The 18,266-nt window shown below is 38.7% G+C and overlaps 1 long non-coding RNA gene across 1 annotated transcript; it reads right to left on the reverse strand.

Annotated features, from left to right (window-relative positions):
* Window positions 1-784: 784 nt before the first annotated feature.
* Window positions 785-6,199, reverse strand: LOC118471530 (uncharacterized). Its single transcript, XR_008601509.1, has 3 exons — window positions 6,075-6,199; window positions 5,857-5,920; window positions 785-2,082 (listed from the first exon to the last, which is right to left on the reverse strand). It is a non-coding gene; the product is annotated as an uncharacterized LOC118471530 (long non-coding RNA).
* Between the last annotated feature and the right edge of the window lie 12,067 nt (window positions 6,200-18,266).

Below are 18,266 nucleotides of genomic sequence, written 5' to 3' on the forward strand. Positions count from 1 at the left end.
AGATTTTTGCTGCACTCTCTTTTACTCCCGTTGTGCACAATGTTTGGTCATTCCCATGTCACCTGTAGAAGCTGTACTCCCTGTCACAACAACAACAAAAAAAAAAAAATCCATTGATGTCAAAGGTCAGCGATCCAGTTCCTTCACCAGAAAGAAGGTCGGCGATCCAACTCCTGCACCACAAAGAAGGTCGGCGATCCAACTCCTGCACCACAAAGAAGGTCGGCGATCCAACTCCTGCACCAGAAAGAAGGTCGGCGATCCAACTCCTGCACCAGAACAACGAACCCTCGACGACAGTCCACGGCCACGTCACTCCCGGCGGCAGAATTCAGCCTGAGCTGTAGACACAGCTTTCCCCTTCAAAGCCGATTAACCTTACACAGTCCGGTCCGCTATTACACAAAGTATACATTTCAGACAATACGCTGGAAAGTCCCCGGTTTGGATCCCGTTTTCCTTGCTTTAAAGAGAACTACCATTACGTCTATCTGCCTCTATAGCCAGCATGGAAAAGAAAAGAAAAACATGTACAGCGCAGTCCTGCTGCCACCTTAACTCCACAGGCTAAGCTAAACATGCTACACATACACGTGTACACTAAGTTCCACCTACACGCAGCTAAATCATTAAAACCCTGGCCACATAACTTTAAAACATCTAAACGAGTTTTTTTAAATATATATATATATATATATATATATATATATATATATATATATATATATATATATATATATATATATATATATATATATATACAACAGTCCACGTACATTTTATGTATGAACACACACGTTATCTGAAATCAACAGTGCGGCAACATTCACTGTGACTAAAACTAAACCGTAGTGTTTAAACCTTAAACAAATTATACAGGATAGAAAAATTGATGTATATGAGCTTACCTATTACACAAAGTATACATTTCAGACAATACGCTGGAAAGTCCCCGGTTTGGATCCCGTTTTCCTTGCTTTACAGAGAACTACCATTACGTCTATCTGCCTCTACAGCCAGCATGGAAAAGAACGTGTACAGCGCAGTCCTGCTGCCACCTAGAGGAATTTATCACCAACCGTTCCATCACTGCTGCAAAATTGTCGAAAATAACAACAGCTCATAATGAAAAGAAATCAATGACTTTACCAGGAATTTTAGGTCTGAAACAGTGCAATAGGAAACTCATACCATCTGGATTATTTACTAAATATTATTCTACCCACATGGAATGTCCCACATATTTTATACTTAACAAAGCTATACTAATTTATTAAAATGAACTCTTAAACATGTGCAAAACATATGAACTATTTTTTTTTTTAAATTTCAAGATAGAAATTTTTAGGTGGGTTACAGTTACATTACCTCGCTCTCAGAAAACAGAGCTGGCCATCTGTCTCGGAACTCGGTGATGAAGGGCATGTCCTGAATGATTTCCTGTCTGCTGAAGGCAGCCTTGATCAGTGGTTGGTTCTTTTTCTTTACCTCCAACAACAGCGTTTGTCTTTCCAGCTCAAGACTTGCTTTTGTTTTCCCTATGGGATAATCAGGACAGTAATTAAAGCCACGGAAAGCCTCTGCTTTCCGTGGCTTCTTCACTTGGTTGGGACCTTTGCCTGTTGTCCCGCATTTTTCTTTGGTGGCATTTATGCTTAATTCTGGACACCCAATGTTCCGCAGTCTAGAGCGGTAGTTGGCCATTTTGTACTTTCCACCCGTAATGACCTGAGACCGATCCTTGCTCCTTTAAACAGGGATGTTTTGTTATTAGAGCCAGAGCCACATGATCAAAGTCTTCATCCAAGGGATATATTTTGTATTTGATCATTTCTGATGCCAAACCCTCTAAGATATCAGACTTGAGTTTGGTGCTTGGATTCAGAAAAGTGCCGCTGTTATGAAAGACATGAATGGCCTTCTCCTGCTTGAACCTCTTCCCCATAACTGAACTGAGGTATCGGGAAGGTTTGGGGCCATAGCTGAGACCTAAGGGATGACCCTGAAGACGTCGATTCAGGGGAGGAATGCGTTGTCTACTCCAAGTATGACTCTTAGGGTTGCATTCATCTTCTATTCACTCTGAGAAGAAAAACAAATTTCTTTAAGAATGGCAATGCTCTGGTGATCAAAATGTTTTCTGCAATGACTCAATGCTTCATACTCTACAAAACAATCTATTCATAAAATGTCCCACAATGCTTAACTGAGCCTGAACAGTCTACATGTAACACATACTTTAACATGGGGGCCAAAATAAGTCACCAATCAATGCATTGTCTTAAGGCACTGAAAACCCGTTTTCTCAACCATCTTATGTGACCCTACACACTTGTATATAAGAAATAAAATTTCATTGTTTCATTAAAAAATTTAAACTTAATGCAGTATCTTAACATATTAATTATGTAAAACCAAACAAAAGGATTATGAGGATTTATATTACATAGATGTCAAACTTCTGGAAAGTATGTTCATACATAATCTGTGTATTGTCAAGATGACAAGACACCAGACCAACAAAATTCTGCTTCCATAACATCTCAGCAATGTTACAGGCGGATTGTCTCCATGACACGCCCCACTGATGCAGGAGTTCGTGCAAAAAGGAACCCCAACCAAGTACTTAGACCATAAATGAACAGACTTTACAGAACGTTGGCATTTCTGTACAATAAATCCTTTTTTAGTATTTGTCTTACATATTTTAATATTTTGAGATACTGGATTTTTGATTTTTCAGGAGCGGTAAGCCATAATCATTAAGATTTATTGTTTTTAATGGTTTGAATTATTTCACTTTGTTTAATGAATCTTGAGGATATTGGAGTATTCCTTTTTGAATCAAATCACAGAAAAAAATGCCCCATTAATTTATTGTCAAGGTTAGAAAAGTTTGTATTATTACACAAGTCAGAATTCTGTCTGTACTCTTCTTATCTGTGTTCTCCTTGCTGCCTTGAAATGGGCAGGACTCAAATGGAAGAATGTTGTTACTCATTTTGCAATATCTGAATTAAATATGCCAGTTGTTGGGACTGTTGTGGAGCTGATGTTTCACAGCGACCAGGTAACATAGGCACCTTTCTGTTAACGCAGATTGATGAGTGAACAGAATGTTTTTCCCTAGACGTTAAACCAAATAAGTGATAATTTTGTCAATTTCTTGCAATACCAAGTTATGGTTTATTTGGGTTTCCTGATAACAATGTCAGTATTTGTGGTAGGATTTTTCACACAGAATACTGATAATTAGCAAACTGTCATACTGTTAAAAAAATAACAAATTGCCTGTCACAAGCACAAATCTTTTTAAGGTCACCAATCGTATGGCTCCAACTTTGTAGTCAGCCAAAGGGTAATGGTCAGCAAGCTCCTCCAAATCAACCAATGCCAGCTCTCTTGTTGGATGCAACTCGTAGGCTCTGTAGTGTTCCCTATGCCATGAGCACAATTTTCTAATGATGAGACTCAAACCATCTCGTACAATACATACCTGAATAATTTCTGAAAAACCTGGCAAACCCCCACATGATCCATGCACAACTATCATGCCCTTTTTTGTAGTTTATGCCATTAAAAGTGACATTATGGGCAAGGTTTACAGCAGTTACTTGAGGGTATTTCTGAGAGAGAATATTCACAGCATCCTCATATAGGACACCTATGGGGACTTTTGAGGCTTGTGCTGCCTCCAAGAAAGATTTTTCACTGTTAGGTGTGAACATTTCATAGCCCACCATCAACTGATGTTTTTTTGCCAATGACAAAGCTATGTTTCTGAAGTTCTTTGTATGCCTAACAATCTGCTTAAAGAAGCTGTGTTTGGCCTCAAATCGTAGGGTCCATAATGCTACAAGGGTTCCAAAACATTTAATCATCTCTGGGTAATGTTCCAGAAAATGATGTTTGGGCAACAACTTTTTGTCTGGGAAGACTTCCCAATAACGTTTTCGGTGCTCTGAGATTTTGCATTCCAGATATCCAATAGGGGGCAGCTACTAATTCAACAATATCTTTTAAATCCAAAATTACTTGCCATGCAGGTTCATCATTAGGAACAAGTTTTCCCACCATAAAAGGAAGTAATCTAAGGAGACACCAGTTTTCATGGGCGTTGCCAGGTGGCAACAATAGGTATTGTTTGTTTTCTGTGAAAGAATTGTGGAATTAAATGAAGACGGCTTGTTTTATCCCCCCCACTTGTATGGAAACAAATGGATGAAATTATTGAGTTGATCAAGAGTGAATAACTTCTTTGACAGAAGTACAGCAGTGCACTGCGCTAGTTCAACGGGAACTATGCCCTCAAACAGATCATGCACAATGTCTGGGGGGTAGCCACCAGGAACATTAAAATGAGACAGACGGTCAGTTAAAACACAGGCTCTTTTAATGCCAATGCAGCGTACCCCTTCTGCCTGAGCTGTTGTGACGTGAATCTGGTGATTTTCTTTGCTTCTGCACTGGAATGATCCTGATTTTACTTCTTTCACCGTAATGTCACTACGCTGAGCTGTACAAAATCGACAGATACACTTCCCTGAGAAACTCTCTACAAACCCGGCTAGGCCATGAGCCCCAAGATTATCAGCAATAACACACTGTATTGTCCTCTTTACAAATGACCCCAGCTGTGGAATAAACAACCCTTGCTGCTAGCCAAATACTTCTATGTAATCACTTTTGCACAACAATGTTAGGTAAACTGAGGATAAGGCTGAGCTACTACCAGGATGTAAATTACCTAAAATCCAGTAAACTGCACAAAGTTTGTGTTTCTTCCTTGATTGATGAAAGGATTACACATTTCAAAGTCGTCTATATACAAGCACAGGGAGATTCTGAAATCTTTACCTGAAAGAAACGGATTGTTCTTGTAGTATTGACCATCACAAAAAGACAAATACTGCTGTTGATTTACAGAGCAGGCTGTATGACTATCAATAACCTTATCAACTACATCATTGCGGCTGAACAGTTGTTGTAGATACTTGAGCAAGGGAACATATTGAAAGGTTTTATTGGAGCTTGCATCAAGTACGTACTCAAAAGGCTCCACAACCTTGAAATGATCCTTGTAGTATCGTTGACGTTTACAAGCTGAAGCTAGTGGACCGTCCTTTGCTATTGCTTTTGCCAAAGGATTATGAGTAGAAATGACAAGGCTCAGCTCATTAATTATTAACTGATCAACATGAAGGTCATACTTGTTGAAAATATCAACAGCTTTACTGTTTGATATGGGCACTACAGCAGAGGTGAAAATAAAGTGCAATTCTTCAAGGAACTCATCAATTGTAGAGCTTGGTACATGTGAGTAAATCTCTAATTTCAGAAGTACAGATGCCAATTTTTGAATAATTGTGTCCTGCGAGTTCTCATTTTCTGTGTCCGTTTCAATTAAATTGGGAGAATCTAGACCAGAACCAATTTCTGCAAGATCAGTAGAATGTACTTCAGAAGAGTGATCTTCATTTATATAACTACTTTTCACTAATTCAGCTTTAAAATCTTTTACTGTACAACTGCCATGCTTCCGGTTCTTATGAGATTTGAAATTAGTATATATATGACTTTCAAAAGAACAATTCTGAAACATACAAGTGACAGTTTCATAGTGCTTCAAGTGGTTGTTGATATGAGAAAAATACTCTCTACTAGATACTATGACACTTTCAGGACACAAAAGGCATGTAAATGTTACGAGCGCTGCACTTTCGACAGGTAAAACATCAACATGACATCTACCTAAATGACTTTTAAGAGCATTCCATGTTTGGAATGAGCATAGACATTCATAGTATGTGCATGGAATTGTGTGTCTCAGGCCAGAATGGCCATGTTTTAACTTACAGTGCTTTAGTAATTGATACTTTGTAGAGTTTCAGGACACCACTTGCATCTCCACATTCATAACCTAAAGAAAGAGTTAAGAGTAAATATTCAACAATGACTGTTAGCTCTTAATTACAGCTGCTTTTTTATTTGTACATTTCTGAAGCACTTTGTGTGCCCACAGTTATCTATAGCAATGACTACTGAACTTATTTAGACAAGTGAAAAATGCTCACCGCTATTGTAGAGCTGCTGGCCTTGCACCCGTCAACTCAGCAACTCCTGAACACAACTTGGGAAATCTGGAATTCCCAGTTGATCACAGCTTTGATCACACAATGTCAAAAACATTGTTCCTGGAATGTAAAATCAGAAAATCAGATTTATATAGCATTTTTCATACAATAAAATGTAGCTCTAAGTGCTTTATATAATAAAGTGAAGCAAAAACAAAGCAAAACAAAAAACATAACTAGTGATTTAATGTACTTGGATATAAATGTAACTGAGTAAGAAGTGCTATATCTGCCTCTAGTGGAGTACAAGTTTAAGAAAAAGTTTAATAACATGGAAACATTCAAATGAATTAACATTACAAGTATCTCAAATAAGTACTTTAATACAGTACTTGAGTAAACATCCCCTCTATGTATACACAGATGTGCTTCATTGACCCCAAACTAAAGGAAACACTGTGGGCCGATATGTGAACAGACTAAATATGTGACCCCAATATCAGAAATAAACGTATATGTGTGCATAAGCAAAACGACATCAGAAACAGTTTGTGGATAAAATCACACTAGCCTTGATGACGTCGGACACCAGAGCCACACATGTTGTCATCTGCAAAGCTTCAGCTCGTGTAGAGCACCATTAGCTGTCCTCTCATCTGTCCTCTTGGAGGATCGGATTTCAGACGCATTCCATCTCCTCCGTCTCCTCCACAATTCTCACACATCACAGGAAAAACACAGAGAAAACTAACAACAGTTTAATGTTTCATGATCACCATCAATCTTATACATCACCCAAAAACGCTCATTGCAATTTGCACACATCTCTGTCAACATTTAGATCATTTTCATCTTCCCCCACAAATAACTTCCCTCAAGAGTCTCTGTAAAGACAACTACTAACGAGCTCAAACAAATTTCTTATCATGGATCCTACATCAACCATACTCAGTTCTACACAAAATGCCTCATCAATCTCAGGAATCAAAGGAATAAGTATACTAATCTCTTGTTAGTCACATAACATCCTACTGTTTTCTCCTTCTCTCTCACACAAGGAGAGAAGAAAAAGGGAGGGGGAGCTCCCTCACTGCTCCTCTCACACACAGAAAAGAACTTCTCAGCATCACAATGGACCACTCCAGGCTCCTCCTCTCAAACTTAGCAACCACTTCCAGTCTACACTGGACATCACAGAGTGAACATCTAGTCTCAACTACCTCTAAGTCAAACTAACCCCAGGCGGAAAGAAACTACACACCAATCAATCAGCCAATCAAACTGCTAATCAGAATCTATTTCCTAGTTCTGACAAATTCTGTCAAGAAACTTCCTCTGTCACTGTTCATCATCTCAAGTATTCATAGATGCTCATACACACAGAATATCCTCACTGGTCTCTACTCCTCCTCAGACTCAGCAAAGGCTCCCATATATTCATCAGATGTATACACATCCACTGTAAGGCTCAGATATATTATCAATTCACAATAGTCCTCTTATAAGGCTCATAAGAATTCAACAAACTCATAAACGTCCCCCTGCAGAAGGGATCATAGGTATTTAACACTGAGAAAGCCACAACCTCTCTCTATATCTATCTACTTAATAAGAAGTCTATTCTATATATATATATATGTCTCTATTAAATAGGAAATCTATTCTGTATCAAACAAAGACATACTACAGCCTTCCGGACTCAGCTATAGCACCACACACACTCACACAGAGTGACAAGACATTTAACAGACAAAAACCGCCAACAACACTTAATCCTCAATTTTAAAGTCTACTCAATCAGAAATGTCCCCCTTTCATTTATTCACTCATTATCTGTTTCATTTTGACCAAATTTCTCCCTAACAAACACCTCAGGGACCAATATCAGAGATCTCATACACACACACAGTCGCTGCAGCACACACATTCAACACACTATCAAACAAATGAACCTCACAAAATAAAACACATAGGCCTATCCAACCTCATCCACAACACTCTCAGCATCCAATCCCAGCGTCAAGTCATTCATGCAAACCCTAAAAGCATGCTTAAGCTGTTCCTCTAACTTTACTCTTTCTCTTATCATCTAAATTTGTGCTACCTTGAGACGTAAATATTCAATCGAAAGCTGCTTCGTTTACAGTACGTCTACTTATAAATCGAGTGGGAACTTCATCTACGACTGAATTGAAACTTACACCCCCAGTTCAATGAACTGACCCATTACATGTAGGCTATTCACATAACAGGGTTTATGGCCAGAGCTACCTGCCTCCCAGAGGGCTTTGTCCAAATCTGCGGCTTCCCTTGTCATCCTCATTCCTCTTCTTCTCAAACCATTTCTTTTAGGCCTCTTTTCCTCTTCTTCACTTAGTCTCTCTTCATTTCATCTCTTCCTCTCTATATTTTCACTTTGCCAATTGACCTCTGGGCCCAAAGGTAAAATCTACTCTGTCTTTTGTTTCTAAGCACCAATTCAACTACTCAAAAGCCAACTTTCACTTAAAGCGTCTAATTTACACGTCTTACCGTTAACAAGATTCAGGCCTGTCTCATTAATCTTGCATGGTTATTTAGCTTGCTTCATCGTTACTAGTTCTGCTATTCTACATTTACCTCTTTAACTTCAACATTTATCTCTCTTCAACTTCGATTTGTCTTCTCTACTCTATTGCTGCAGCATCATTTCTCTTTACTTCTAAACTCTCCTCTCTTTAACTCTTTTCTCTCTTTAACTCAATAAACTCTTTTTCTTGTAACTCAACTTTTATCTATGAATAAACCCCCCAATTTAGACCGAACGCTATCCTACACCTCAACACATCCTGGCATATGCACGCATGATCCTTTACAGTGCAGCCAAACACCCCCAGCTTCCACGCACTAACCAGCACCCCACATTGTGGGAGAAACATATTCACTTCTCGCTGACCAGTCCTTTTCTTTGAAACAGTGTGAGAGTGCGCTGGAGCTGTCGGTGACCACAAAGGAGACCACAAACTGATCCCATCCTCGTCGCCACTTTTTGTCGTAGTTTATCTTAGACCTCAAGGATGTGCAGATGTTGAAGACAATGTCCGTTGACACTGTTGCTTTTATAATATAATTTTATTATATAAAAAGACAGCATCTGTTCAGGCGCCATGGAGACTTCAGAGCCAATGTGAAACTCCCACTTGAACAACGGGCTGGTGGTCATTTTATACCCTTTGGTGACGTATGAGGTCACAACATCTAGTCTCTGTTAGAAAACTTTGTAAAAAGAGGATACAGGATACCCTTCGACTCTGTAGGGCCCATCCATCACTATCTGGATGGGGGACCCCTGTATAAACATTACCTCAGCCTGTTAAACATAAACATTCCCAGAACCAAACCAGAAAGACCTATATCTCCTGTCAGAGACTACCTGTTTACGTAGTGAAAAAGGAAACATATGTTTTCCCACAAGTTGCTGGTCAGCTAATAGAACAGACAGAACAGATTCCATTCTACTAACTTATCAACTAATACATGTCTCAGATCAGATACTACAAACGTATTTCTTTGCATTCCATCACTGGACTGCTTGCAAGGAGTCTCCAAAACTCAGGGATGAGAATGACAAATGGAAAAAAAATCTGAAAATGTCTGCCGAAGGCACGGAAAATTTTTGTAAAATTCACTTAGAAATGGCATTCTCTGGTGACTTTTAACAGTGAATATATAAGGCAATCAACACCCAAAATCCATTAATTTCTTCAATGAATTTCACCTGTTTTTTTAAAAAAACAATATCCCAATTTGGTGGGCTACCAAGGGGATACTTGATCATTATCATTTATGGTACATTCAATTTTTGATTGAATGTACCAATCTGTTCATTTAAATGCAACATATTTATACCCTGTTCATTTTAATTCTAATACAACATATTAATACCCCAATATTTTGTTGTTCAAAGGAATGGCACAGTTTATATATGAATTAAAAGAACTGAAATATACACAAAGAATCAAGTACCTTACCACAAATATGTTACCATAGATCTATACGTATCCACGCACCAGAAAGGATCAAAACTCAACAATATCATGTGCTTGCATATCCGCGAAATTTAACATGTGGAAGGAAACAATCAGATGAAACTGGCACCAAATTGCTGCCGAAAATAGGCGGATGTTGTCATTAACATAAATAGCGAGTGATGTTTACAGATAGCAATGCCGATTTCCGTTCTCACAGCTGTATCTGATTTTGCAATGCGCGTTGCCGGCGGGATGGTCATCACGGCGGGCGGCCATCACAAGCCTCGGCTTGCGACGCGTCGCCCGGCCGGCCGCTTGCTTACCCCTACCCCTATCCACCTACAATTTTCTCAACGGATTTACACAATTCACAAAAATTATACTTTCGGCGGAAAAAAACTCGGAATTCCGCAGATCCGCGGAAAATTCTCATCCCTGAAAACTTGAGATATCCTTTTACCTTTAGTCATCCAGGTTAAGTTAACATTACCAAATAGCCAAACTAAGTTAAAAATCATTATTTATAGATTATTAAAAAGTCCGACAGATAAAGCACGAAATTTCCCTTCTTTGGTAATAGATTATAGTACTGTATAGACAAACAGGGGCACTCATTTCACCTCCTTAGACCCCAATTTTTTTGGGCTATGTTTTATTGATTTCCCCTACTTATTTGATATTAGGGCCTAAAAAATATAATAAATAAGTATTGTCGTTGAAAAATAAATAGTCCTAAGTAGTAGTAGTAACATGAATAGTAATAAGTACAGTATAGGATAGTATAGTAGATCACGGCCATGCGCTGCGCTCGCCGCTGGCTTCAGCACACAGCTCCAGGAGAGTCGCAGATGAGCGAGCAAAATTAGCAGAGTTTTCAAAACCGTCCAGCGGAGCAACGTCACTGGGCTTGCAAACTGGAAACTTTCAGTTTGATGCAAAACTTCAATGGTGAAGATGTATTTATCCCGTGGTAACTAGAAAACTTTAGCACTAGCCTCTGCAAGTACACAGCAAGTGATGGCACTATTAAATTCAGTTAAATGTCATGTATATAGCCTCAATTCACAACATAAGTAATCTCATAGCACCTTACATAGTAAGATCTTGTGCACTGTCCTTGCTATTAGGAAAACTTTTTTTCAGTACAACTGCAAAGTTGCGTTTTATATTTCGGGGAATTCAGACACCCAGTGTTCCTCCTTTTCCTCCACTTGGCCCTTGCGTTCCTACGTAATGACGCGGAGGGTTCAAAGTTGAACAAAGTTGAACTTTGATCGCAGCGAGCGCGCGATCTTCACCGACCTGCGTGCTGCACTTTGCTCGGTACAGCGGCATATCGTTGTTGCGCGGTGCAAGCAATACACATGAATGGGTTTCAAAGTGTGGCGGCGACGGTGAAGCGTCCTACGTGAAAGCTGCTTAAGTTGAGCACAATTAAGCATTATAGTACAGGAAAGCCAAAATACGATGCCCCTGCAAATGTAGCAGGGTCTGAGGGGGTTAATTCCAATCATTTAACAGTGCAAGTTAAGCTAGCAATTCACAGCTTTACAACTCCAACGTCAAATTAAATGACCGAATGTACAAAAATCAAAAACACTCATCCTCTCATGCGTCGCATGCAGCACAGATCATTTTGTTTAATAATTTGTGTACTTACCACAAAGATTGGCCATGGCTTGAAAAGACGATTCAGTCAGCTTCACTGCGACATGGATCCTCGAAATGTCACGTCTTTCTCGGTCGAACTGCGCATGTGCAAGAAAGTACGGAACCCGCGTTGGGACAGTCTTGTGTGTTTTAAATAGCTGATTAAATAATTACAACTCAACACCTTCTTTACTGGAAACTTATCTTCAGTCATAACTTTACTCCCCACAATACCCCTATTTGGAACAACAGATATGTTCTTATCAATAGAAAATCGATTTACATTGATGAGTGGTTTTCAAAGGGAGTTTGGGCTTTTTCTCATTTCATGAATGAAAAGGGTCACATTTTGCAACATAACGAATTTTGTCAAAAGTTTCAAATCAATTGCACTATAAGAAAATATAGACAGATTGTCAAAGCATTCCCACAATCTCTTATTAATATGATAAAACAAGACCTACTTTATTCTAAGGTTGAGCCAGTCATGAGGAATATTTCTATTGATGGCATTCAGTTGTCCAGTCGAAATTGCAATAACAAATTTATAAGACATTGTTTACTTAAGTATTATGTCACGCCTGTCCCTAGGAGACATTATATACTTCAGGATTTCCCAAAAGAACAAATTAAAGAGATAAGATGCAAATATTTGACTTTTCCTATCCCCTCTAAAACAAAAGAAATACATTTTAAAATCATTAATAAATTTTATCCAATCAATGAATTCTTAAAACGAAGATTCAAAATGGAGGTTGGTAAATGTGTATTTTGTGTCAGGGAGGATGAAGATCTAGATCATTTATTGTTCAAGTGTGAAGTAATACAAGTATTTTGGCTTGATTTACAGTATTGGCTTCGATCTCAAGGGATTCATTTTGACAAATTTTCTATAAATGATGTCATGTTTGGTATTTTAACAAATAACGAATTTATAAACTATGGGATTAATAACATACTTTTACTAACTAAGCAGTATATTCACAAATGTCGTTTCTTTAAATCTATCCCTAATTTTATTCACTGGAGGAATGAGTTGGTACTTTTTCATAAATCATTATGTCTGGTTAAAAACAATTTTTTTCAAGATTTATTTAACTACACTGTGTGGAAATTGTTGACATAATCAGTTTTAGTAAACCTACTTGAAACTACTGTCATTATAACAATGAAATCCAACTGAGTAAACAAAATGCCACTTATTTAAATCTTAAATTGGAACTACAAAGTGTGGCTTAATTGCTCTTTCTAAATCCAGCTGAGTAACAGAAGTCCAACAGTTAAATTGGCTGAACACAGATCTGTTAATTAGGTCTAACTTGATCAGATAATGTTAAAATTATTCAATGTAGTCTTGTTGGTTGTACACAATGTCGTTCTTGTCACATTAATACTATTATTAAATTAGGTCTAACACAACTCAGTTTAGTGGAAATTGTTGACACAACTGTATTAAGTAAGTCCAACAAATTATATTTTTGAGTGAAGTCACTGTGCAGCCCTGGTCAGATTTTATCATAGTTATACAACTTACAAAACCACAGAGCTCACCATGTCTCTAGTTATTCAGCAGTGATCACTACCATTGTTATCCAGTTTGTTGGCCAAAACTGAAAATTGTATACACTTTCTTTGATTTTGTCAATAATGTCAGTTACACACATTTTCTCTGCTCAACACTAAAATTTTGTTTCATAGTCTGTTGGTAAAGAGATCCTTGGATTATGATTCAGATAAAAACTTTGAGTCTGTATTATTTTTAAGCAGCCTCTTGCAGAAGGGGTCATGTTGCCATAACTTTACCTTTGAATACCCACGAGGTGCTATCACTGTGTATTCTGTGAGGATTTCTGTGTGCATGGTTGTATTATTTTATAGTTAACCATTTCAAGTTACACAAATGAAACCATTCAAAGTATGTTTCACATTTGTTTATTCGGGATTATTCATTGAAGCAGAAGCAGCATAACAGACTTCATGTGCTTTGTACAGCAAACTGATGTCAAAAATATACAACAACAGAAATTAATTAGAGGAAATAACATGATGAGTCAGCAAATGAATGTAACAGAACAAAAGTAAATATTTTTACATAAACTGGCAAGGAAAATCAGATTTACTATGTCATGTGATTATTATGGCTTTTACCTGTCATGATCCCGGCTCCAGCCCGTCTTTCTCCCTCCTTTCCCCTGTGCATCTGTCTGTCTGTCTTGATCTGTCTATCCCTCTGTCTGCCTGTCTCCCTCTCTGTCTCTCCTCTCTCTCCCTTTCCTGTCTGATCTGCTCCACCTGCTGATTGCTGCATTGGAGACATCTGTAGTGATCAGCAGCTTTGTACGTCGTCTCCATGGAAACCAGAAGCCAGCAGCTCAGCCAATAACAGACGGGGGGCTGTACAGTCGTATTTCCGTGCGGCCTGTCACCAAGTCCACCAGCTCCAAGTAAACAACACAATCCAACACACAACAGCTCTTTTAAGAGACACACTTTATCTGCAGAGCTGCTCATCCACTTTCAGCTGCATCAGAACTGTGCGATCTGTAGGACCGAACTTAGAATAATTTCTTTTTCTATTAACAAAAAGCATTTTACAGAAGAAAAAGCCAAAATAAGCAGGTAGATAACTTGCTATTTGACTAAACACCACATTGTAAAACTCAGCAAAACATTAGATATTCAAAACTGAACATCAGTGTTTTTTCCAATATTATTTTCCTCAGTACTTAACCCTCGTGTCGTCCTGCGGGTCAAAATTGACCCGTTTTAAAGTTTGAAAATGTGGGGAAAAAAATTTATTTTCACAGTGAAACTTCTGATGTCCACATTTTCAACCTTTTTGGGAAATCTCTGAACATTTTTTGGTGGACAAAAAAGAAATGTTAAAAATGTTTCTTAACCCCCCTGTTGTCTTCATTTACAGGCACCAAAAAACATAGTTTCCTTGTCTGAAAAAAATCCAAAAATTCAGCAAAAAATTCCCCAAATTTCTGAAAATTTGCAAAACCTTCAGGAAGAAAATTCCAATAATTCCTTAAAAGTTTCCCTTAAAAGTTTTATTTTAAAAAAAATCCCCCAAATTTGGCAAGAAAATTCTTGTAAATATTTTCTAAAAATTAGTGATGGGTCTGGCAACACCGATGCATCGGCGCATGTGTCAAGCTCATAGAGTGAAACCCCGTATCGGTGCGCATATCACTTTGAGAAAGTCACATGACTGATACACCTGCTGTTTCCGGTCACTGAGGCGTCAAACTGTGTTTATAAGGAAGCGAGTCTGTCAACGGGACACATTCTGCCAAAAGAATCACAGATCTTTTGAAGTGCAATTCTTCGCTTCATTTTGGAGCCTGAAAGAAAAAGAAAGGTTTCCACCGTGTGGGAGTATTTTGATCTTATATCGGCAAATTTGTTTTTATTCCTTTGTTGTTTCATCCTGCTCCTCCCAGTTTCCACTTGCTCTATCAGAACTCAAATCCTGAAATGCCAAGACCTTGGAAAACCTTTTTCTTTTTCTTTTTTTTTTTAAATAAAAAATTCATTTAAAAAAATCCCCTCCCTGCCTCAAAGACAAGTACATAAACATCCTCACATTCACAACACTTTCACTTTGATTTTCACGTTATGACACACATTCACATCATTTATTGATGTGAATGTGTGTAAAGATATTTTAAACTTAAATTAAGATGTGACATTATACAATATAAAATGCAATAACTTAAGTTATATTATTCTATATACTAGGTCATTAAATCAGTATTTACCACTTGGAGCTCAACGCTCAGAAGACAGTGGAGATGAGGATCGACTTCAGGAAAGCCCCAGCCTCTTTGCCCCCCATCACCCTGACTGACACCCCGTCACCACTGTGGACGCTTTGTTCTTCCTGGGCTCCACCATCACCAGGACCTCAGGTGGAGCCGACCATCAGCTCCCTCATCCAGAAGGCTCAGCAGAGGATGCAGTTCCTGCGGCAGCTTAGGAAACTCAAGCTGCTACCTGAGGTGATGGCACAGTTCTACACCACCATCATGGAGTCCATCCTCACCTCTTCATCACCATGTGGTCACTGGGGCCACTGCCAGGGACAGACTTCAGAGCATTGTAGCTCTGCTGAGAAGGTGATGGGCTGCAGCCTCCCATCTCTCCAGGACCTGGACGTCTCCAAGACTCGGGACCGGATCGCAGCTGATCCTTCTCACCCCGGACACGAACTTTTGGAGTCACTTCCCTCAGGTAGGAGGCTACGGTCCATATGGACCAGAACCTCCCACCATAAAAACAGTTTCTTCCCCTCTGCTGTTGGACTGATGAACCATTAAATAACCTCCACTTAGCAGTCATTTTATTATTTTTACTTGCACTCATTCTGGATACACCATTCTATTTGCACATTCTGTTTGCACTATTCTGTGATGACAACCCTTTTTGCTTGCTTTATTTATTATTATTATTATTTCTTTATTATAGTAGTATCATAATTTCACTTTTATGTTCTATCTTTTATGTTCTTTGTTGCACTATTTACTGAAACAAATTCCTAGTTTGTGTAAACCCACTTACTTGGCAATAAAGGTGATTGTGATTCTCATGTCAGTTGAGTGTGTCAACTCGGTTGCCTGTAATGATTTTTAAGATCCAGCAGGTGTCAGTATTGAGCAACACTGACACAGTACTGACAGTATCAATACAGTTGGCGCAATGTGCTGCAACACCTCATGAGGCTTCATCTACCCATCACTAGTCCAATCACTTCACTTTGGTACTAAAACAGTTATTTTCTGTCTTGTAGGCCTCCCCAGGGTTTTCACCCAATGCTGTGAGGAGAAGTCACCAAACAGCACATGCCAGCCCCAAAACCACACTCATTAAACCCATCAACCAGTCATTGTCTTGTGTCCCAGAATGTGAACTCCATATGGGCAATGAAGCTGACCTTCATTACATCGGTCATCATCAGCTTCTACTTTGAGGGTAAGCCAATCAACCAACATATCCAGTAAATGGCAGGAAACATTTACAGTTCCATGGGACAAAATGCTAGAAGCAATGTAGTCCTCCGCTCCTAACAGCAGGAGACCTGATCCTGACAAGCAACATAAATGATCCAAATTCTTGCAGATGAAATTAGGAAATATGAGGCAAACCCCATCCACAGTACATGTCTGATCATCTCCGTAAAGAGAATGGGATACAGAGGGAGAAAGACATGGGGGAGGGCTGCACTTTGTTTGCACATGTGCTCAGAAGCTGGATAATGCAAACATTTCTGAAGCTGTCTTCACCTCTTCTTGGAGGTTTTTCCAGTTTAAGCGTTGCCCTTAGCTCTAAATCTATCCAGAACTATTCAATGATGCAGGTAGGCATTGTTCATCATTTAACCAAGATAGATGGCAATGTTTCATCTGTTTCTGTTTTTGTGTCTTGTTGTAAAGACCTATGTAGTTCTCCAGATTCTAAAATCGATGAGGGCAGATATGTTGACATTTCAGCCATATTAACCATATCAGCAATTTGAAACTGCAATAGCCTGCGTTTAGGTGGCACTTCCACTTCTGTCTTCATTGTTTTGCAATCAGTGCATTGTATTTATCAATAGACACAATGGTCTTACTTCAAAAATACCTAAATTGGCCTTCACAATCTTGATGTGTTGCTGAAAGAGGATGCAATGGTAATGCTTTGATTTTCTTTCCATTTTGGTGTGAATATTTGGGATGCATTAGTGTCCTTGAGGAATGTGTTATCATTGTCATTAGGTGTCATGAAATTGAAATGCTATTCATTTTCCATTAAATATGCTGTTTGGAAATCATTGAAGGACAGCATTGTAATCACCATTCTTTTCAACATTTTGAAGTTTACACACAAGAATTCAAAAAGTGAATGCAATAATAACTGAATGCTGTCTACATTATTCAAGGATGCAAATGTCTCCAAATGCCTCAAACCAAAGTGAATCTCAGATACTGTTATAATGGCAACACTGGTGTGGCGTATCATGTTTGTTTCTGCTATGATAAAATGAAATAGTTTGTCAAAATGAGATCATACTCAACATTATGAGACACAGAGTTCATTATCACAGCACATCTGAAAAGGTTTCTTTGGTGAATGTGACAGGTTTCATATTAAGTTCAAGTGATCTTTGCCTACTGCCCTAATGTATTGTTTCTCTGTCATTACATTGTAGATGCTTCACTGGTATCAACCTCAAGAGGGGAACAAAGGCCAGCCAGAAGTCGGGGAAGCTGGTCTACAAAGAGGCAGCAACTGTGAATCATCACCTTATGAAAAAAGACTTATGAACTTTGACTTGGGCTTTATGTAAACCCACAGCACATCTCCACACAGGACCTCACTTTGACCATGAAAAGACCCGTCTGCAACCAGATGTTCGTGTTGTCGTTTTAAGGTGACAAGTCTCAGCACTGTGTTCTATTCTGTTCAGTTCAATATATTTCAGTGCTGTTGTCTCACTTCTAAAGTTCTAGGTTTGTTCCTTGACTTGCTGTTGATAGCGCATGAT

The sequence above is a fragment of the Amphiprion ocellaris genome, chromosome 4, assembly GCF_022539595.1.
Source record: "Amphiprion ocellaris isolate individual 3 ecotype Okinawa chromosome 4, ASM2253959v1, whole genome shotgun sequence".
NCBI classification, from domain to species: Eukaryota; Metazoa; Chordata; class Actinopteri; family Pomacentridae; genus Amphiprion; species Amphiprion ocellaris.